Consider the following 22,042-nt stretch of genomic DNA (forward strand, 5'->3'; position numbering starts at 1 on the left):
GGCAGCCTTGCCCAATACAAACAACACAGGGTAAGTGCTCTTCTACAGCACCTAGCACCTAAATTCTGCATCTCCAAAACCTTTGCCCAGGCAGCCAAGAACCCTGTCTGTACCATCTGCCCCAACCTCACCCCCAAATACATGGGCACTCAAGCAGGATGCTTCCATATGGTGTTATCTCAAGAGGTTTGTTCTGTTAAAAAGCAGGAAACTTCAATCCCTTTCTGTTCCTAATTTCCTAATTCTACAAAACCAGAAACTACTTTACTTGGGTAACACTTCCTGAGACAAGCTATGTCAGAAAGCACAAAAATTATACCTCTGCTTCAGCCAATTGGGAAGCACAGCTTGTTTCATTCCGAAGGACGTATAGCCTGAGAACAAATTCTCTTTATATATTTTCACTATTTAGAAAAGTGACTTCAATTATCATGCTTTCATTACTCTCCAATTGGGCTCCCAAGAGCTTCTCACATTAAAATACCCACTTAAATGATCTCCATCACCTCCTTCAAATCACTCCTAAAAAAGCTTATCTGTTTCACAAAATTAAACTTGTCAGTGCTTTGATTTCATTTTTATAAGCTTTTTAGAAAATGGGGAGATATAGCAATCAAAAAAACATCCATTTTTATAGAGGACAGCTATATACCCAGAATTAAAGAGGGCTCACACATTCAATCCCTTTCCTTAAGGAATTATGATCTTGTTCAGAAAATATCATTTGCACTAGAAACAAAAACATGAGACTGAATACATGCAAGGGAAAGTGCTACCAAAAATTTGGGACTTACAAAATCTCAGGAGAGTGGATTCTTTTTCCCTGTCTAAATCAAATTTTTGTGCTACTAAATCATACTTTTCATGACAGAATAATATTTTTGCTACCCTCCAATGAAATTACTTAGCCTGCCAGTAATTCTCCCACCATCACTTCTTTTGAACAGATGTCCTTGTTATCCTGTTACACTGATTATAGTTCATGTATTACACAAAACTCACTGACCCTCCCTTGTCATGCTTCCCCATGAAATCATCTCCAGTGCAGAAAACAAAAGTTAAAGAAACTAAAATCGGGCTGGGTGTCGAAGGCTCATGCCTGTAATCCTAGCTATTTCGGAAACTGAGATATGGAGGATCGTGATTCAAGGCCAGACTCAACAAATACTTTGGCAGACTTCATCTCCAAAATAACCAGAGCAAAATGGACTGGAGATGTGTAGAGCTAAGAGCGCCTGCTTTGTGAGTATGAAGCCCTGAGTTCAAATTCCAGTCCCACACACAAAAAAGTTAAAGTCTGCTTTTAATATCTTAACATTCTGGTACTAGTAGAAATAAACAAGTAATTTTGAGGATGCGTCAAAAAATGTGCTATTTGGTTACTGATCTTTACCACCAATAAATGAATTAGCACAGTTGATGGTGACTTGAAATCTAAGTCAGTCATTTTCATAAGGAAATTCTCAAATGAGACTTAGTTAAAGTGATTCCTAATTCAGTAATCTTAAGTAATATTTCAAGGATGTGTAATATTCCCGGGATGTTAATAAAATATTAGGCAAATATTTACTGAAGGCCTACAATGAACTCCCACCTCAGCCTCTGGAGTCACTGCTCTCTAATCCCAGTTTTGCCACTCGCCAGCCAGGTAATTTTGGGAATAACTGTTAAACATCCTTTTATCTGTTTCCTCATGTGGAAAATGGTTACAGAAACAGCATCTACCTTATAGGGTGTTCGTTAAGATTACAGGATTTGTATGTGTAAAGAGCATTTAGAACAGTGCTTAAGACAGAAAGTACTCAAACATTTGTTATTATTATTCTCCCAGGCACTAAGCATGGTGCTTATGGTGGGAGAAGATGAGTCTCAAAAAGTTTTAGTCTTTGACAAGACGATTATATCTCTTCAAAATGTGTACCTGACAAGAGAAATAAAAGGGATACAAATAAGAAAGGAAGAAGTCAAAATTAGCCCTACTTGCAGATAAAATGGTCCTATACTTACTAAAGACTCACCCGAAAACTTGTATCTGAAAAACACTTTCAGCAAAGTGGCAGGATACAAAATCAACATACAAAAATCAGTAGCTTTTCTATACACTAATAATGAACATGCTCAGAAAGAAATCAGAAAATAACCCCGTGCACAAGAGACCCAGTAGAAATAAAACACCTAGGAATAAACCTAACCAAGGTGGTAAGAGACCTCTACAATGAAAACTATAAAACACTGAAGAAATTGAAGAGACTAGATGAAAAGACTCATAGCTCAGCAGAATTAGTATTGTGAACATGATCATATTACTGTATTACCAAAAGGGTCTACAAACCCTTCAATACAATCCCCATTAAAATTCTTATGACATTTTTCAAAGAAACCGGAAAAAAACTCCAAAAACTCATATGGCAGCACGAAAGAAGCACCCCCCCCAAAGCCAAAGCAATGCTGGAATTATACTACAGAGCCATAGTAACAAAAACAGCATGGTAATGGCACAAAAACTGAATAGACCCAGAAATAAGCCTGCACAGCTACAGTCATCTGATACTTGACAAAGATTCCAAAAACATATGTTGGAGAAAAGAAAGCCTCTTTAACAAATGGTGCTGGGGAAACTGACTGCCACAAGTAGAAGACTGAAACTAAATCCCTATCTCTCACCCTGTACAAAAATCAATTCAAAGTAGAGCAAAGACCTTAATATAAGACATGAAACTTTGAAACACCTAGGAGAATACACTTGAAAGCATAGGCAACAACTTTCTGAATAGGACCTCAATAGCTCAGGAAATAAAAGCAAGAATTGACAAATGGGATTAAATCAAACTAAAAAGCTTCAGCACATTAAATGATACAATTACCAGAGTAAAGAGACAAAGAAGGGGAGAAAATCTTTACCAGATATTCATTCAACAGTGATTAATATCCAAGTGTCATCTTTTTTTTTCTTTTCTGGCTGGGGGGAGGGAAGAGAATGAATGGGGCAGTACTGGTGCTTTTCCACTTGAGCCATGCCTTCAGCCAGTATCCAGAATACATAAAGAACTCAAAAAATGGGGCTGAAGTTGTAGCTCAAGCGGCGCCTGCCTAGCAAGCATGAGGCCCTGAGCTCAAACTAACACAAAAAGGCAGGGGGTAGGGGAGAGACACAAATAATCCAATCAACAAATGTATGAATGACCTGGAAAGATAGGTCTCAAAGTAAGTACAAACGGGGCTGGCTGAGTAGTTCAAACTGTAAGAGTGCCTGCCTAGTAAGCATGAAGCCCTGAATTCAAACACCAGTGCTGCCAAAATAAAAAGTACAAATGGCTAATAAACATATGAAAAATGTTCAGCATCCTTATACATTAGGGAAATGCAAATCAAAACTGACATTGATATTCCATCTCACCTCAGTCATAGTACCTACAATCAAGAAACAAATAACAAATACTACTGAAGATTTTTTTTGGGGGGGGGCGGGTGGCCACTTATACAGTGTTGGTATAATGTAAATTAGTGCAGCCACTATGGAAAACAGCATGGAAGTTCCTTAAAAAACTGAAAATAGAACTACCATATGATCTACCTATACCACTCCTGGGTATATATCTGAAGGAATGCTGAGTCAACATACAATAGAGATACCTTCATATCCATGTTTATTGTGGCACTATTCAAAGTAACCAAGTTATGGAATCCACCTAAGAACCCATCAATGGATAAAGAAAATATGGCATATATACACAATGGCACATTATTCAGCTGTAAGGAAGGATGAAATTATATCATTTGGAGGAAAATGGATGTTAACTGGAGATTACTGTGTTAAGTAAAATAAGCCACTCAGACAAATACTGCATGTTTTCTCTCATAAGTGGAACCTAGATTTAAAAAAAAACAAGACATGAAACTAGAAGGAAGACTACTTAGGAAGAGAAAACAGATGGGAAGGGGAAGAGGAAAGGACAAGAAAGAGTCATGAAGGAGTGAATATAGTCAAAATAAGTTAGATGTATGTAAAAAATGTCACTAAAACCTATTGTTTTATACAATTAGTATACAATAACAAAAATAGTTTTAAAAAGTCAGTTAAAGGTATAAAGATATGGGTATATGAGATTATGCAAAATATTTTTTATTAGGAGGGGGAGAAAACAGGTAAAAAGATTAACTGGGACTGTTAACATACAGTATAAATAAATATACAATACTCTTCATTATAGAACACTGAACCACTTGTCCCAAAAGCATGTATTTATTTATTTGTTTGTTTATTTATTTATTCTCCTCACCATACCAAAACAGATGTGTGGAAACTTTCAAAATGGATATAATGGAAAAATATATAAACTAATAAAATGAGATCAGGGAAATTATGTTTTTTAAAGGTCAAAAACAAAGAGAAAGCTGTAATACAGATGTGCTAATCAGGGTCATTTGCTGAAGCTAAGCTTTAAAATCAAAAAGCTGCCAATGATTTTAATCTTTAATGACAGCCCCCATATAGACTATTCCTAGTATAAATGAGAAAACAGTAGGACAGTAAAGTAAAATGAGTATTAACAACTGCTAAGAGGAAGGTGAAGCCAATATATTGCCACATTCAATAGTTTTAGAAAGTTATGAAGTAGTGGGCAGGATCCATGAGACTCCACACTAGGTCCTAGGCCCTAAACAAACACAAACATTTGAAGCCAACAATGGACAAGCTGCAGACAGACAAGAGTTCCCAAGTTCAGAGTCAAAATACACCAATGAATAGTCACACAGAACTCTGCACCCACACCTCCCAGCCACAGGAAGAAGCTGCCTCAGTTATGGTGTTTCTCTAGCATTTAAAACCCTTTCATCTCCTTATCAGCCATAAACATGTCACATAAACATGTGCAAAGAACTCTCTCATCCCCCCTCAGCTGACAAATTCTATTCCCAACTCTGCATGCTTATGACTCATGGGGGTATGAAGGAGGGGAGCACAAGGAAACAGTAAAACAAAGAACTTGATTTTAAAGTTGATCAAGTGTGAGGAATTCATCCATTTAATTAAAAAATCTCACAACAAACTAAAAAAATATATTTTCAAAGCATACTAACAAACTTATTATCTTGAAAATAGCCTAAAATCTGTATAGACCATGTCCACTACTGTTCCTTAAATAGGCATGATACCAAAGGCATTACAAGGCCTCTCTAAGGCAAAACTAAACAAAATACCCTGAATCTACACAAACATAGCACAGGTTGCTTGCTGCAAAGCCCAAAGCAACAGGGCATTACTCACTTCCCTTCCCAGCAAATGCTCCAATCCTCTTCTAAAAAGATGTGGGTTTTTTTTGTTTGTTTGTTTTTGTTTTTGAGACAGGGTCTCCCTATGTAGTCTAGCCTGGCCTTTAATTCATGACCCTCCTGTCCCAGACACAAGTGCTGAGATTATAGAGATGAACCATCACACCCAACTAAGTAAATCATTTCTGTTTTACTTTTTTTGTGATATTAGAGAGTAAACCGTTTAAGAGAGAAGGGGATTCATACCTTTTTCTACTCATATTTTATGTCAGAAAATTACTCAGTTCCACCCCTAAGAACTGATCTTTGTGATCTTTAAAAAAAAAAAGTAAAAAAGGGAAAACAAAAAACACTACTACCTCTACTACTTCAACAAGGTATGTTTCTAAGGCAACACAAAGACCATTTTTGACAGTAAATTTACCAGTTTGGAACTCTCTTTCCAAGACATTATTTTGTTAAGACAGTAATAATCTCTCCTCTTCACCTCATCCCTGAGATTGTGAAACATTCTCTACAATTTATAACTAAGAGATCTAAACAAAGCAAAACAAAAAAAGACAAACAGGTCACCTCTTTCACCTGAAAACCTCAGTCTTCCATAGAATTGCATGTACACAGACAGACAGATGGACACACGTAAGAACACAAACTACAAGCCCTGGCCGAGTGAACAGGTCTGAGGCAGTGTGGGTGCACAGGGTAGCCACACGACCTAGCTGGTGGGCTGCTCATGCTGTTGCTGTACAAATATAGAAAGCTGAAAAGTGGAACAGCAGCCTCAGCAGAACAGACTCTGCTCCATGCTCGGAGAGGGAGGAGCAGGGAACTGAACAGCTTTACCCATACATGGTTGCTAAAAGGGGGCCATTAGTGAAAGCACAATTATCTCACACACATGAATTCTGTTCACATGCTCCAGACAAAAAACAGAAACACATAGGCTGGTAGTTGAAGGAAGGCTTGAGAAATTCTATTTCAGTCAAGGAGCTTCCCAATAATTTCAGTCACATCAAGAATCCCTCAGCCATGGGAAATGTAAGAGACACTGAAAAACTTTTTTTACTAGGTCAGATTCAGCAATAGTTGTGAGACTCAATCTACCATTTCAATCCTAAAATTTAACTTTCAAAAAATGTTATTCCCCAATTTGTGAACAATCCTAATCTTCACTGGTCCTTTGCTGCTTCCAGAACAAAGGTTCCATTCTAACTCTCAGACTGTTTTGGAGTTCTCTCTTTTTCTTTAAATTCTGGCCAAACTAAAATAAATTCTAATATAATTTTTTGTTTTTGGCAGTACTGGGGTTTGAACTCAGGGCGTCATGCTAGGCAGGCACTCTACCACTTGAGCCACACTGCCAGCCCAAATATAACTTCTTAAGCACATTTCTCAGTATGCTGGCTTATATCATCAGAAGATAAATATTTATATTCCCAAAATTATTTTACTTAGAACAATTCATCCAGATTTAACTCAATACGAAATACGTCAAAAAATTTATGACCAGAGTGAACTCTACAAAGATAGTAATACAGTTGACTGGCTCAAATGATTCTGTTTTCCAGTTCTTACTGAGTTAAGTATTTATGTATTTATTCAGGATCAGAGGGGCTGTAGCACAAAAAGAAAACTGTACTATCACTGACCTCTAACTCTTATAAAGCTAGTCCCCGGGGAAGATTAACATGAGATAATAAAGGATGACAGTATGACTAGTGTCAAAGTGTGGGACAAAAACTATCAATGTTATGCACATTAAGAGATGAGAGCGTGAGGATGGACAGACCTAGGTACTCTTCCATGGGTCTACCCACTTGCATCTCACTAAGTTCCTAAATTTCTAAGGTCCCTCCATATCTGAAACTTTTTGTCTCCCGTAATTTCAACCCAAAATGTTTCATATAACATGAGATTAACACCACATGGGTTATAATTTCTGCCTTCTTTAGAGAAAATATATTCTAAAGAAAAACAAAAATAAAGCTGGGCGTGGCAGAGCATGCCAATAACCTGCCCTCAAAGAGGCTGAGACAGGAGATCATCAATTCAAGGCCAGCCTGAGTTACACAGGTAGACCCTATTATCAAAACACAAACAAACATAAACAATTTTAAGCCACCACTCAGCATCCACTCTAACATCTCTCATGGAACACTTTCAGGAAAATATTCTTCCATTTTCGACATTTCTCCCTAGACTTTTGAATAAATTTCAAACTGCTATTTGTAAAAAATGGACTTAGGGCTGGCAGAGTGGCTCAAGTGATACAACGCCTACCTAGCAAGCAAAAATTCCTGAGTTTGAAACTCCGGTATTGCAAAAAAAAAAAAAGTTCTCTGTTTTGAATCTGAAATGTCCCCCAAAGGCTCATGTGTTGGGGACTTGATGGGAAATGATGAGATCCTGAGGATTCTGAACTAATCAATAGATTAATCCCTTGATAGATTCACAATATGATAGCATTATTGGGAGGTGGGAAGTAGTTGGGGGGAAAGTGGGTCACTGGGCAGCATGCTCTGGAAAGATACACTTTTTTCTTGGTCCAAAGCAATGGTTCCAGACCTTGGAAGCCAAAATAAATCCTTCTTCCTTTAAGTTATCTCAGGTATTTTGTCATAGTGTCAAAAAAACCTACACAGAACCCAAGACTAAACAACATACAGTTGTTCCATCTCAGCATCCTGCCATATACTGTCAACAAAAGAGAATCTCCATGACTAAACCCAGTCAGTCAAGAATAAACGAGTCATCCTGGCCAAGAAGCTATTCAAAATAATGTGTTTCCAACTGAAACTGAGTTGCCTTTAGAACAAAACAAATGGTAAATTCCACAATGCTTTTTAATTTTTTTTTTTTACTTGTTCTTATTTATTTAGCAGTACTGAGACTTTTATTTAGGCAGGTGCTCTACCACCTGACCCATGCCCCCAGCCCTTTTTGCTTTGGTTATTTTGAAATAGGGTCTTGCTTTTATGGTCAGGCCAGCCAGGACCATGATCTTTCCATTTATGCTTCCCATGTAGTTTGGATATCAGGATCATGTCACCACACTCAGATTTTTATTGGTTGGCATGAGGTCTCAAGAAAAGAAATTTTTATAGAAGATTTTTTTGCACCATAAAAAAAAAAAAAGAAAAGAAATTTTTGCCTGGACTGGCCTTGAACGGTGATCACAGGCATGAACCACCACACCTGGCTCACAATGCTTACTTTAACAACATCAACAAAAAAAAACCAGATTCCAAACAATATTAGCTTCTAAGTTATCACTATAGCTCATTTCATGGGGCTTACATAAAGGAAAATTCCTTAGGATGTATCACTAGATAGCTCCTTTCTTACCAGGTTCAAAAAAAAACAAAAAAACCTCCTTATTTATTTATCTTTCTATCTATCTATCTATCTATCTATCTATCTATTTATTTATTTATTTATTTATTTATTGCAGTACTGGTGCTTGATCTCAGGGACTTTACCACTTCGGCTTCTTTGCCAGCCCCCCTTTTTTTTTTGTGATGGACTTTTTTCCAGATGGGGTCTCAGGAACTATTTGCCTGGGATCCTTCTGAGTAGCTAGGATTACAGGTGTGAGACACTGGCGCCCGGCCTTCTAACTATTTTATAGTGAAAAAAGTAGTAAAAGACAAGGACAGATGGGAAAAAATTACAGCTTCGTAGACTGGGATGAAAGAAACTGATAAAAGGTAGGGAAAGACAGAAATTGCTCACACTGTCAGCAAGAGAGGCAATATGAGCGTGAGTGGAGGCCTTATGCTCAATCTGTAAAAAGTGTATTAGATAAAAAGAAAAACCTAGTCTTCACCTAAAACAATGAGAGCCAGGAGGGTGGTACATGCCTACAATCCCAACACTTGGGAGGATGAGGCAGGAGAATACTGAGTTCAAGTCAAGCCTGGGCTCCATAGTGAGTCTGAGGTTAGCTTCAAATACATAGCAAAACCCTGTCTCAAAAATACATAAATAAGTAAATAAATAACCCATTACTGAATGATTCAAGTCTAAAGTTTTTAGGTTCTCATGGCAACCTAAGTCAGCATGCCACACATACTGTATATAAAGCACATATTTAGAGGCTTAACTAGTAAATTCAAAATGTGACATATGTGCAACGTGGGCGACATTATTCTGAGAACTTTAACTTTAAAATCTTCCAACTTTTATTTTCTAGTTCCAAAGATGATATAATAGTCAACTATGCAGAAGGTGCAAGCTCAAGGAAGAAGAGGTACAAAGAATATAAATAGAGACCAAGAGATGAAAGACAAGAAGAAAATTCAGACTCTAAGAAAAAATTTCTGAACATGGCTCTCTCCCACTGTGAGTCAACCTGGAAATGAAAGCCTAAAAAGTAAAACTGCCGGAGAAAACATGTATCAAGACAGCATATGAAACATTCTTTAATGTGGGCCCAGTCAAAAAAGGACATGGTCACAGGCCAGATAATTTGGCAAATGTAACTCCACAGCAGTCTAGGCAGAATGGAGCTTTCTTTCTCTTTTCTAGGAGCTTATAGAATATGGCTATTGAGAATTAAGAAGCAATATGAGAACCAAAAGGATGGTTGTGGGACACAGGGATTGGGAGAGGGGAGCCAGGCTTTAAGAAGTAGAAAAAATTAGCTGGATGTGGTGGCCCAAGTCTGTAATTCCATCCCCCAAGAGGCTGAGACAGGAGGATCTTGAGTTGGAGGCCAGCCTGAGGTATACAGTGAAACCCTATCTAGCAGAAGGAAAGAAGGAAGGAGGGAGGGAGGGAGGAAGGGAGGCAGGGAGGAGAGGAGGAAAAGGATGAGGAGGAGGGAGGAAGAAGGAAGAGAAGGAAGGAGGAGGAGGAAGAAGAAGAGGAAGAGAGAAGAAAGAAGAAGGAAGCAGAAGAAGAGGACTACAAAGATAGGAGTCAGTAGATGTCAGACACATCATGTCTACGAAGAAAATAAGAAAAGATCCAACACCTGGTTTTCTCATCTACTAAATAATCTGTGAGGTTACCTCTACCTATCTGCACATAAGAACTCCATTATGATCCATGCATGTTTTGAAAAGATCTGAAGGTGCTATAAACTGATACCTACCTTAAAACCACATTTCCAGGGTGGGAATACAGAGCTTGCACAGCATGTTCGAGGTCCTGGGCTCAATCCCCAGCACTGAAAAAACAAACAAACAAACAAACACACACACACACACACACACACACACACACACACCCCTTACTTCCATGCTACTACTGTTAAGAGTTAAATTACTCCTACTCTGATAAGAAGACAGGGTAAACAGTTTTGGAAAAATATACAATTAATATCTTATCAGGGCAATTTAACAGACCATTCTAGCTCTCTTCAACTCCTAGAATGAGAGCTGAGGGCATAGCTTAAGTCTTGGTAGAGTGCCTGTCTAGCCAGCATGAAACCAAGTTCAAACCCCAGACCAAACAAACAATCAAAAAAAAGAGGAAAAAAAATAAAAGAACTCCTGGAATGAGACACTAAGTTTACATAATTAATTAGCAGTTAAAAGTTTTACTACCACATGAAGAAGGTGATTACAAAAATAATTTTATTGCTGGGCGCCAGTGGCTCACACCTGGAAGCAAACATCAGGATTGAGATTTGAAGCCAGCCTGGACAAATAATTTGAGAGACCCTATCTCAAGAAAACCCATCACAGAGCTGGAGGAGTGGATCAAGTGGTAAAGCACCTGCCTTGCAAGTGTGAAGTCCTGAGTTCAAAGCCCACTACTGCCAAAAAAATAGAGAGAGAAAGAAATCAATTAGAAAAAAATCCATCACACACAAAAAAGGGCTGGTGGAGTGGCTCAAGGTAGGTGTAGGCCCTAAATTCAAACTCCAGTACTGAAAAAATAATAATTCGTTAATTAATTAATAATTACCAAAATAATGATGGTTTTGAATCCAAAACTCAATTTTGTATAGAAGTATCTACTCTAAACAATAACAAAGCATTCACAAAACATACCACAAAAACACAAAACAACTGACCTATTTTGCTTTTGATAGTGCTTTAAAAACATTTTTGAAGGCCTTTTTTGATGCTCTTAAATCATACTTGTCTCATCTCACCAGCACTTATATAAACTACCTTAAGCTCAATATAGCATTTATCATCGCCTCTTCTGTCTTACTTATTAAAGAACTGGCTTGTTCTGAATATGAATATGGCACTAGTTTCTCAAAATTCTAGGGTTTAGGCATGACATAATTGCTTTGTGTGTGTGTGTGTGTGTGTGTGTGTGTGTGTGTGTGTGTGTGGTACTGGGGCTTCAACTCAGGGCCTACACTTTGAGCTACTCTATCAGTCCTTTTTTGTGATGTGTTTTTTCAAGATATGGTCTACCAAACTATCTGCCTGGGCTGGCTTTGAACCATGATCCTTCTGATCTCTGCCTCCTATGATTGCAGGCATAAGCCACTGATGCCCAGCAACATAATTGCTTTAAAGAATTATCTGTCTTGTCATGACTGAGCAGCATGACTAAAGTGGAGATAAACAGACTAATGAAAAACATTCAGGAATTATTGTTTTATACCATTATTTTATAAGGGGAAAAAACAAAGCTTTCAAATGGGAAATTCATATAAAACTATCTACTCTTAGAACTCCAACAAGTGGAGATTTTGCCAAGAAAACAAGTAACCTCCTCCTGAGGAAGAGATGGAGGCTGCCTATCCAGGATGCAGCAGAACTAATTCCTTCACTGGGTAGAAAAGTTTCCCTGCATGACCTCTCAGGAAAAAGTAGACACAATATGTGGATGGAAACAGAAAAAGAGTGAGGAATTAAAAGGCCTAGGCTGAGACCTGGCTTCTGCCTCTATGTGAACTTAAGTTCCCTCAATTGCAAAATGAAAGAATCAGCAAAGTCTCTCAAACCTCAGTACTATCCAAAAAAAAAAGAAGAAGAATCTGTGAGGCTTCTAATATTCTAAGCCTATGGCTTACTTCTTCCTCTCTTCCTATGCTACCCACCACCTTCCCACTGCTGCACCTTACCACAATTAGGCAGCTTTTTAAAGCATATAATTAACGGAACACAAATTAAAACCTTAAACTTTATTTTCTATTTCTGGCTCACTGCAAATGTGCAACAGCATTTTATCAGAAGTAGTTAATACCACATAGTCTTGATCCTGGCTTCTTTGAACCCCAATGACAATTACACACTGACAAATTGTAAGCAAGGAGGTTGTTACCATGGGGACTCACTAGGATTCCTGGGGGTGGATCCAGCAGGTTTTTTTTTTTTTTTTTGTCAAAGCATTTTTTGATGTTCTAGATTTGGCAATTCAGAAAGCTGATCTAATTTTTCTTCAGCAAGCTGCCTTCAAGAAGTATTACCTCATGCCGGACAACGGTGGCTCACGCTTGTAATCCTAGCTACTAAGGAGGCAGAGATCAGGATGATCGAGGTTGGAAGCCAGCCCAGGCAAATAGTTTGAGAGACCCTATCTGGAAAAAACACTTCGCAAAAAAGGGCTAGTGGAGTGGCTCAAGGTGTAGGCCCTAAGTTCAAGCCCCAGTCATCGCAAAAAAAAAAAAAAAAAAAAAAAGTATTATCTTATAGTACACAATCCTAAAGATATATTTAAAAATTTTATTACCTCTCTTGAAAAGTAGATAAATATATTCAAGTCTTAATCTTTTCCTTTCTTATTCATAAAAACAAATAAGTCAGGCATGGTAGTGCGTGCTGGTAATTCCAGCTACTCAGGAGGGTGAGTCAGGAGGATCATAAGTTTCAGGCCAACCAGTCTGCATAGTAAGATCCTGCCTCAAAAAAAACAAAACAAAAAAATTAAATACAAAATCAACTGAACTTTCCTTTTTTTCTTTTTCTTTTTGCAGTACTGGGGTTTGAATTCAGAGCCTACACCATGAGCCACTCCACCAGTCCTTTTTTTGTCCTGGGTTTTTCGAGATAGGGTCTTGTGAACTATTTGCCAGGCTGGCTTCAAACCACATTCTCCTGATCTCTGCCTCCTGAGTAGCTAGGATTATAGGCGTGAGCCACCATCACCCAGCCTCAACTTTCAATGACATATGTGCTATTTCTTTTCAGATCATATTTTTTTTTTTTTTTTGCTATAAACCACTACTTTGAGTGTACAATATAATTGAGAATCTAGTTTCATACTGATGGAGTTCCTGGTGCTTAACAACTGAAATTAAAAGAAAGATGCAGATAATGCTGCCTTCTATTACATTAAACCATGTTATACAATTTTCCTTGTTACAGCATATTCATTCCTTTTGAATTATGCAATGTTGCCCTTTTTTTCAATTCAAATTCCTCTTTTTCTTCCATTTTCATTAGGATATATTCATTGTGGAGAGGGGCATTCATTGTGACAATTCCGAATAGGCTAACAATGCACCTTGGTTAGACAGCCCTCACCAGCTTCCCCCACTTGACCCCCATCTCCACCCCACTTGAAGCAATTCCAAGAGATTTCATCATTCTGTTTGGTAAGTGTCATAAAGCCCATCAACCATATTCCTTCATCTTCATCTCCTCCATTCACCTCCCCCCTTTCACAAGTACTCCCCCACATTGTACCTATTTTACAGTTCTGTCAGAACACAATGCTTTATAAAATTATACCAGTTAGTATTTTTCTAAGAAAGACTGCAAAATTATCCAGACCAGAAATTTCAGCTTCTCACCAGGTTCCAGTTGCTCACCCCTGTAATTCCAGCTAGTTTGGGAGGCTGAGATCGGAAGGACTGAGGTTAGAGGCCAGTTTCGGCAAATAGTTCTTGAGACCTCAACTCCAAAATAACCAAAGCAAATTGGGCTGGAGATGTGGCTCAAGCACAGAATGCCTGCTTTACAAGTGCAAAACCCTGAATTCAACCCCCACCCCAGTCCCGCTTAAAAAAAAAAAGCTGAAGAAATTTCAGTTTCTCTACGTGATTAGGTTAGAAATGTATCAGACAGTGTTGGGAGACTGACTCAAGTGGTAGTGTACCTGCCTAGCAATTGAGAGGCCATGAGTTTGAACCCTAATACCACCAAAAAAGAGAAAGAAAGAAGTATCAGACACAAATAAAAGTGACTACTAACACAGAAAAGTCTAAGTTCAAATTTGAAGTCTGCCTCCCAAATTGCTATGTATAGGTAGACAAAGGTGACACAATTTTTAGGCAGATGAACTGCCATTCCCAGCTAACTGTTCCCATGAGACGCACCTTTCTACTGGAAGATACTTTAAGAAAAACAGATCATTTACAAGTCTGATCTGTGGGTCTGGTTGTTCAGAGAAGTGAAGCAGTCAGAATTCAAAAAGACATTTTCCTCAGTTGTAAGTTTCCTGAAACAGAGTGAAGTCTTTCTATAGATCTTACTTAACCCAGAGTAAAGTTACACCAGACAAATGAACATTAATAAATAAAAATAGCACTTGATTTCACAGTAACTATCTAGAACATCAGCTATCCTAGGCCTGATCCACAATAACTTGAGAGGTACAAAGTATCTTGAAAAAAACCTCAAGGGCTGGCAGAATGACTCAAGTGATAAAATGCCTGCCGAGCAAGCACAAAAAAAAAAAAGCTGCAAAGAAAAAGGGGTACACTATGTGTATTTATGAAAACAACATGATGAAACCCAACAAGAACTATTAGAAAAGAGGGGCGAAAAGGGAGGGAGGACTAAGAGTATATATATAAATAAGGTGAATTTGATCAAACTACATTATGTGTATGTTGCAAATATCACAATGAAACCCTTCTGTACGATTAACATATGCTAACAAAACAAGCTTGAGAAATGTCCCTTTGTTCATAAAAGCCTTTCACTGATCTCAATAAATACTAACTTACAAGGCTAAATATAAATACCATAAGGTAAAATATGTTGAAAGCCAAAATCTTGACCATTTTATAAAAAATGGCTCTAAGGAGACAGCTAAAGGTAGGGAACAGGCATCTAACCCATAAAAATATTTGATTTTGTAACACTTACTCACATAAGCTTTGTTATAGCAGGTCCACAAGGGTTTGTTTATAGTTTCCCAACTTCATTTATAATTCATATTAGTTCAGTAAAGAAGTTTGTAAGGTTTTTATAAAATTGCACTTGTAAACTGGCAGCGGTGGCTAACACCTATAATCCTACCTACTCAGGAGGGAGAGATCAGGAGGATCACAGTTTGAAGCCAGCCCTGGCAAACAGTTCTCCAGACCTTATCTCGAAAAACCCATCACAAAAAAAGGACTGGCAAATTGGCTCAAAGTGTAGGCCCTGAGTTAAATAAATATGATAGGACTTGTAAATATATACAGGGTGTTAAACAGAAATAACATACAATAAAAAACAATTAATATATAATAAATATGGTGTCTTTCAATTATTTCTCAAACCAGAAATAGGAAGGCAAGCCAGGAGGTAGCTTTGTTATATTAGTTTAGTATCAGCTTACAGACAAAAAAGGAGAAACCCTAGCTATAGTACACAAGAGGATGCAAACTCCTGGGTACTTTATTCATGTTTACTACTGACTTACAATTTTCTTCATTTTATTTGGAAAAGCATATCTTGGCCCAAAAAGCAAATGAGCACAGACTGCAAGTCGTATCAGATTCTTTTTCTTTTGAGCTATGGAAAACAGCCAAAGTCCGAGTTGTCTAGGAGCCTTCTGTTTTCTTCAAGCAGTGTAAGATACGATGTTTCAAGATCACAGAGCCTTACAAAGTTTTTTTTTTTTTTTTGAAGGCTTCATGAATTTGTGGGTCATCCTTTTGCAGGGGCTATGCTAATCTTCTCTGTATCATTTCAATTTTAGTATATGTGCTGCCGAGGCAAGCACTTTACAAAGCTTTTATGACACAAATGTTAATCAATGCATCAGTGTCTGCCAATGGAAAGTTGTTTACATTTTTTCCAAAAAAAAAAAAAAATCCCTGGAGCTTTAATATACTCTAGCTTCAAAAGGCAAGAGTTAAAACAAATTTGTAGAATTTTAAGTTTTCTTCCTAGTCCTAGTCCTTAACAATGAACTGTCTCAAAACATAAAGTACCATTCAACCAAATATGAAAGATTCAACAAACACTTACCAACTATCTACCTTAATGCAAGACCTCAACACAAGTAGACAATACGGACTGTAAAATTTCCTCTGTGCACAACAATCAATTCAATACTATACACACACACTACCTGAAAGCACTATATTGTTTATATCCATATCTGTAATCATAATTTGGGCTCTGATATCAAGTAAGGTTTTTGGCTTTGCTGAGGCTACAAATGTAGTCCTTCCTCATACAAATCCACAGTTTGAAGCTATCTCTTATCTTTTTAATTTCTGCTCATTATAGTTGAGAAATTTTACATTCCCTGGAATAAAGTCTTTCAACTTAACAGAAACCAAATGATCACAGAAAGAAAAGCAATCAAATCACAAGGACTAAACTGTCTTTCTCAGAGCTTTCCTCCCCCTCATTAACATTTCTCAAAGAGAAAAACATCACTGTGCTGCTCCTGTTACACATCATTCATGAAGTTACTGAACATGGACCAGACAGACTCCATCAACTGGGCATACAGCCACTCGCCATCACCCTTTGTTTAAAGTCTCAACTTGCCATTCAATCCACATTGTTGTGTGCCACTCTAGCCCATCAGCATTTTAAGAGGAAACAATCAAAAAACTAAAACAAATACATTATTTAACTAGAAATGAAGAAAAGACCAAATCCATATGCCTCACAAAAATTCTGTAAAAATAATGCCTCGTTTAAATTTACTATCGAAAATAACAGTATTATCAGTCTTTATATGCTTTATAAAGTCTTTTATAAACTAGTTAATAAATTAAAAATGAGACTAGAAGCATGAATGGTAAGAGCACTTGCTTTGCAATGCAAAGCCCTGAGTTCAAAACCCAGTTCCATAATAAGGGAGTAAACAAAATAAAAATGAAATGATGGCTACTGAAGTTTCCTATCAGAAATAGCAGAATTATTTCATCAGTATTATATGCCTAAAAAAACTAGTTAATAAATAATCATTAAAAACTTGTTCTAAAAAATGAAAGAAAGAAGGCTGGAGGCAGGGCTCAAGCAGTAGGCACCAGGCCTCAAGTTTAAACCCCCTCAAGGGGGCTTGGGGGAGAGACTTAATTTTGATTTGGCAAAACACCAAAGAAAGAGAAGCATTCTATATATATATATATACCAAAAGCAACAACACAGGCAAATGTATACGCTGCTAAGAAAGCCAAGATCTCCAACAGGCTTTTGCTTTCCCTCTTGCCAATGTTCTTGATTGATCATTGAATGATCCTTGAATATGGTTTCTCTAAAATTGTGATTAATTTAAGAAGTGTATGCAGAGCTTTATACTGAATGCCAATGAATGCTCTTTTGGTTTTAAGTAACAGAAACCTCCTTTAAACTAACTTAAGAACTTAAGCATCTCATCTGAGTTTGTGTGCCCTGAGTTCTCTGAATTCAGTGACCTGTTTGTTCTCTAACATCCTGAATCTCAACTCCAATCTCCAATTCCTAAGAGAATCTGAATTGTGCCAAGGTGCCCTCTCCTAGTTCAATAAGCAGTTACAAAAAGGGTTAGATCAAGGGCTGATGGAGTAGCTCAAGTGGCAGAGCGACTGCCTAGTAAGCAGGAGGCTCTGAGTTCAAACCCTAGTACTACCACCAAAAAAAAAAGGTGCTGGGGGAAACAATTTGTGAGAAGCTATCGTGACAAAACCCATCACAAAAAAAAAAAAAAAAAGCTGGTAGAGTGGCTCAAGGTGTAGCCCTGAGTTCGAGCTCTAGTACCACAAAAAAATAAAAGCTAGTGGTGGGGGGTGGATAAAGAACATTCCTAAAACACAAAATGCAATGCTTTTCTTGTTCTAGCCATCTAAGAAATATGAACCTAAAGAACAGACTTTTACCACATAAACAGCTTCTAGTGAAATACCCTTGAGGAAAGCCTGCCCATGAGGCTTAAAATGACTAGTTTAGGCCAGGCCCAGTTGCTCATTCTGTAATCCTAGCTACTCAGGAGGCAGAGATCAAGAGGATCATAGTTTGAAGCCAGCCCTGCTTCATAAGACCCTAGCTCGAAAAAACCCATCACAAAAAAAAAAAAGGCTGGGGGAGCGACTCATGGTGTACGCCCTGAGTTCAAACTCCTGCACCGCAAAAAAGAAATAAAAAAAGATTAGTTTACCACAAAGCAGTACTGCTTCATCATGCAGTAATTACCAGCTAGCTGACAAACGTCAAGTAGTTAAGCATTTTAAGTTGTCACCACTACCCTGACTTCCTTTCACTTCTGGCTCAGTGCTCAGAATTAGGCAAGAGACCAATAAACAGTACAGGTGCTTCTTGCTGGTAATATCACATCCAACCTAATGGTAACTTAGCAGCAGCATCACCCAGATAGACAGAATTCATCCAAAAGAGAAACACTAAACTATGTGACTTTAGTGTGGGGGAAGGGGATTGGCACAAAGAAGAATGTTTCCTACACACAAAAGCCACAAGTACAAAGAAACTGGGAAAAGCCTACAGTAAATTATCTGTACAAAAAAGAAACTAGCAAAAACTTAACAGATGTCCAAATAATATTGGGTCAAAAAAAAATCTACACACAGTAGACTATTGGTTACCCCACATTACCACCAAATATCACACATCCCCACAGTTTCTGCAAGAGCTTGCTTCAAATCTCACAGGAAACAAAAAGGTAAAAGAACAAAGAGAACGTGGTGACAGTTTCTAATTGAGATTCTTTTGCTGAAAAGATGCAGTTATGTAAATCAAAATTACTGACCTTTCAAAATTAAAAGTATAATACTAAAAATTAAACAGCTCTAAGACCAAAAAGCCTTTTGGTATAACCCTCAAAGTTTCAATGGACTATTAACTTGGGAGGAAAGTGAAATTATCCAACTCTATTTTGTCAAAGCTGAACCAGCTGTTATAAATTAGTGAACAGTTCTTCCTAAAGCCATACTCTGCACCTATGAACATCTCAAATTAACTGAGAGTCCTTCAACCAGTAACTAGAACTCATCACTCCTCTTCACTCTTCACAAGTGCTGTCATATGTTCTAAGTGAAAGGAAAAAAAAAAATTCAAAATTTTATAACCCAAAAGGTTTTCTGAAATCAAGTCCATTTCTGGGTTTTGTTTGTTTGTTTGTTTGTTTTTGTGGTACTGGGGTTTGAACTCTGAGCTTACAACATCTTGAGCCACTCCAACAGCCTTTTTTTTGTGATGAGTTTTTTCAAGATAGGGTCTCCCAAACTATTTGCCTGGGCTGGCTTCAAACCCTAGGGTTACAGGCATGAGACACCAGCACCCAACCAAAAGGATTCCATTTCTTTTTTTCTTTTTTTGTGGTACTGGGGCTTGAACTCAGGGCCTTCACCTTGAGCCACTCCACCAGCCCTATTTTTGTGAAGGGTTTTTCGAGATAGGGTCTTGAGATCCTCCTGATCTCTGCCTCCTGAGTAGCTAGGATTACAGATATGAGCCACAGGTGCCGGACAATTCCATTTCTTGTAAGGCAGGGAACAAGGACAATGTCACATAGAACTTCACAAAACTCTAAAAGCTAAAATCCTTTAAATCATTTAGGATATTGAAATATACTCACAGTTCAGTCTCTTTTAACTAGTCTTTTTTTTATCACTAATTTAAATTTTCATTTTATGAGCTTCATGCCCTCTATAAAAATTAGAAAACAGCTGGACACCGGTGGCTCATGCCTCCTATCTACTAGGGAGGCAGAAATCAGGAGGATCACGGTTCAAAGCCAGCCCTGGGCAAATAGTTCGCAAGACCTCATCTCAAAAATAACCAACACACATTCCTGTAATCCTAGCTACTTAGGAGGCAGAGATCAGGAGGACTGCAGTTTGACACCAGCCCAAGCAAATAGTTTGGGAGAACCTATCTTGAAAAACCCTTTGCAAAAAAGGGCTGATGGAGTGGCTCAAGGTGTAGGCCCTGAGTTCAAACCCCAGTACCACCAAAAGAAAAAAGAAAATATCCAACACAATCCTGAAATAAGAATTACCACTCACCTCAAACTTTATATCCTTCTTCCTAAGGCAGAAACTCTGGAGATTACTTCTGAGTCCTCTTTATCCTTCCCTCTACTTCTAAAAAGTCGCTGCTGGATTCTCAGAAATGCTTCGACTGGGTGCCAGTGGTTCATGCCTATAATCATAGCTACTCAAGAGGCAGAGATAAGGGGGAATCAATGTTTGAACCCAGCCCAGGTAAACAGTTTGTGAGACCCTATCTTGATAATACCCAACACATGACTGGGGTTCCATCTAACTGTTTGCATTGAGATTGTAATGTGTGCAATTTTTTTTTTGTAGTTGTGGCATCTTGTTGACATCAAGTATGACTTTGATAATAAATACCAGTTCCTGAAAAAGAAAGAAAGAAAGAAAATACCCAACACAAATAAAGGGCTGGTGGAGTGGCTCAACTGGTAGAGTGCCAGCCCAGCAAGCATGAAGCCCTGAGTTCAAACCCCAGTTCCCCCAAGAAAGGAAAGGGAAGGGAAGGAACAAAATACCCAACACAGCCTGGTTCCAGTGACTCATGCTTATAATCCTAGCTACTGAATGCTGAAATTGGGGAGGATCAGGGTTTGAGCCCATCCTGGGCAAATAGTTCCAGAGGCCCCATCTCCAAAATAACAAGTGCAAAATGGACTAGAGGTTTAGCTCAAGTGGTAGATCACCCGCTTTGTAAACATGAAACCAACCTCAAATTCCAGTCCCACCAAAAAAATAAAATAAAATAATGAGAGAAAGAGAAAGAACACACTTCAGTGTAGTGGTACATGCCTGTAATCCCAGCATGAGGGAGACTGAAGACAGAGAATCATGAGTTCAAGGCCAGCCTAGACTGAACTAGATACTGAGACCCTGTCTCAAAAATACAAAAGAAATAAATAAGGAAGAGAAGTGTCTTTAGCAAATTATAAAACTCAGATACAGATTCTTGATATAATACAGTTCATAAAGCAAATAACTGTATCTTTCATCTACATTACAACTGCTAAATATTTGAGCCCTCATTCTTCCAACTCTTAACTCTAGTCAATTAATTAAACTAGGAAGACATCTAGGTGTCCTCTATTAGAATTCCAATATATTCATCTTTATTTTTCCATTTTCTATGAACACAGAGAGCCTTCATATCAACAGACTTTCACACGAAGTAGCCAATAAAGCTAAACCTAAGAAACTCTATTATCAAGCATTCCACAAGGAACAATGAGCTAAAAGATTCTATGAGGAAAAATGCCTCGTTAACAAAACATTTCAGATGCATGAATTGGGCTTTAGGAAAGAATCTTATTCTTTAAGCCATAGTAGACACAGGAAAATGCAAAAACAAAATACACCCAAAGCAGGGGAAGAAAGGCACACTTTCTTAGTAGCTACCGCCTATGTATGGCACTGCTAGACATTTAACCTGTGTTATTTATTTTACTTTGTTGAATTGCATTACTGTCCCATGAGATAAACAGTATGCCTACTGTAACAAATGGAAAAGGGAAACAGCATTATCAAGACTGTCCCAGGCACTGTTCAGAGCCTAACATAAGTTAACTCAATTCTGACATTACCATTCCCAGCCCAGAAATATGAAGGTCATAGATGGAACTTATTTCTTTTTCTTTTTTTTGTAGTACGGGGGCTTGAACTCAGGGCTTACACCTTGAGCCACTCCACCAGCCCTTT

The 22,042-nt window shown here is 38.0% G+C and overlaps 1 protein-coding gene and 1 non-coding gene across 10 annotated transcripts in view; both read right to left on the reverse strand.

Annotated features, from left to right (window-relative positions):
- The window catches only part of Celf1 (CUGBP Elav-like family member 1), a 75,868-nt gene that overhangs the window by 46,803 nt on the left and 7,023 nt on the right, over window positions 1-22,042 (reverse strand). The window lies entirely within an intron of this gene.
- On the reverse strand, window positions 16,016-16,122 carry LOC141416136 (U6 spliceosomal RNA). Its single transcript, XR_012441003.1, has one exon. It is a non-coding gene; the product is annotated as a U6 spliceosomal RNA (small nuclear RNA).

This window comes from Castor canadensis, chromosome 1, assembly GCF_047511655.1.
Source record: "Castor canadensis chromosome 1, mCasCan1.hap1v2, whole genome shotgun sequence".
Classification (NCBI taxonomy): Eukaryota; Metazoa; Chordata; class Mammalia; order Rodentia; family Castoridae; genus Castor; species Castor canadensis.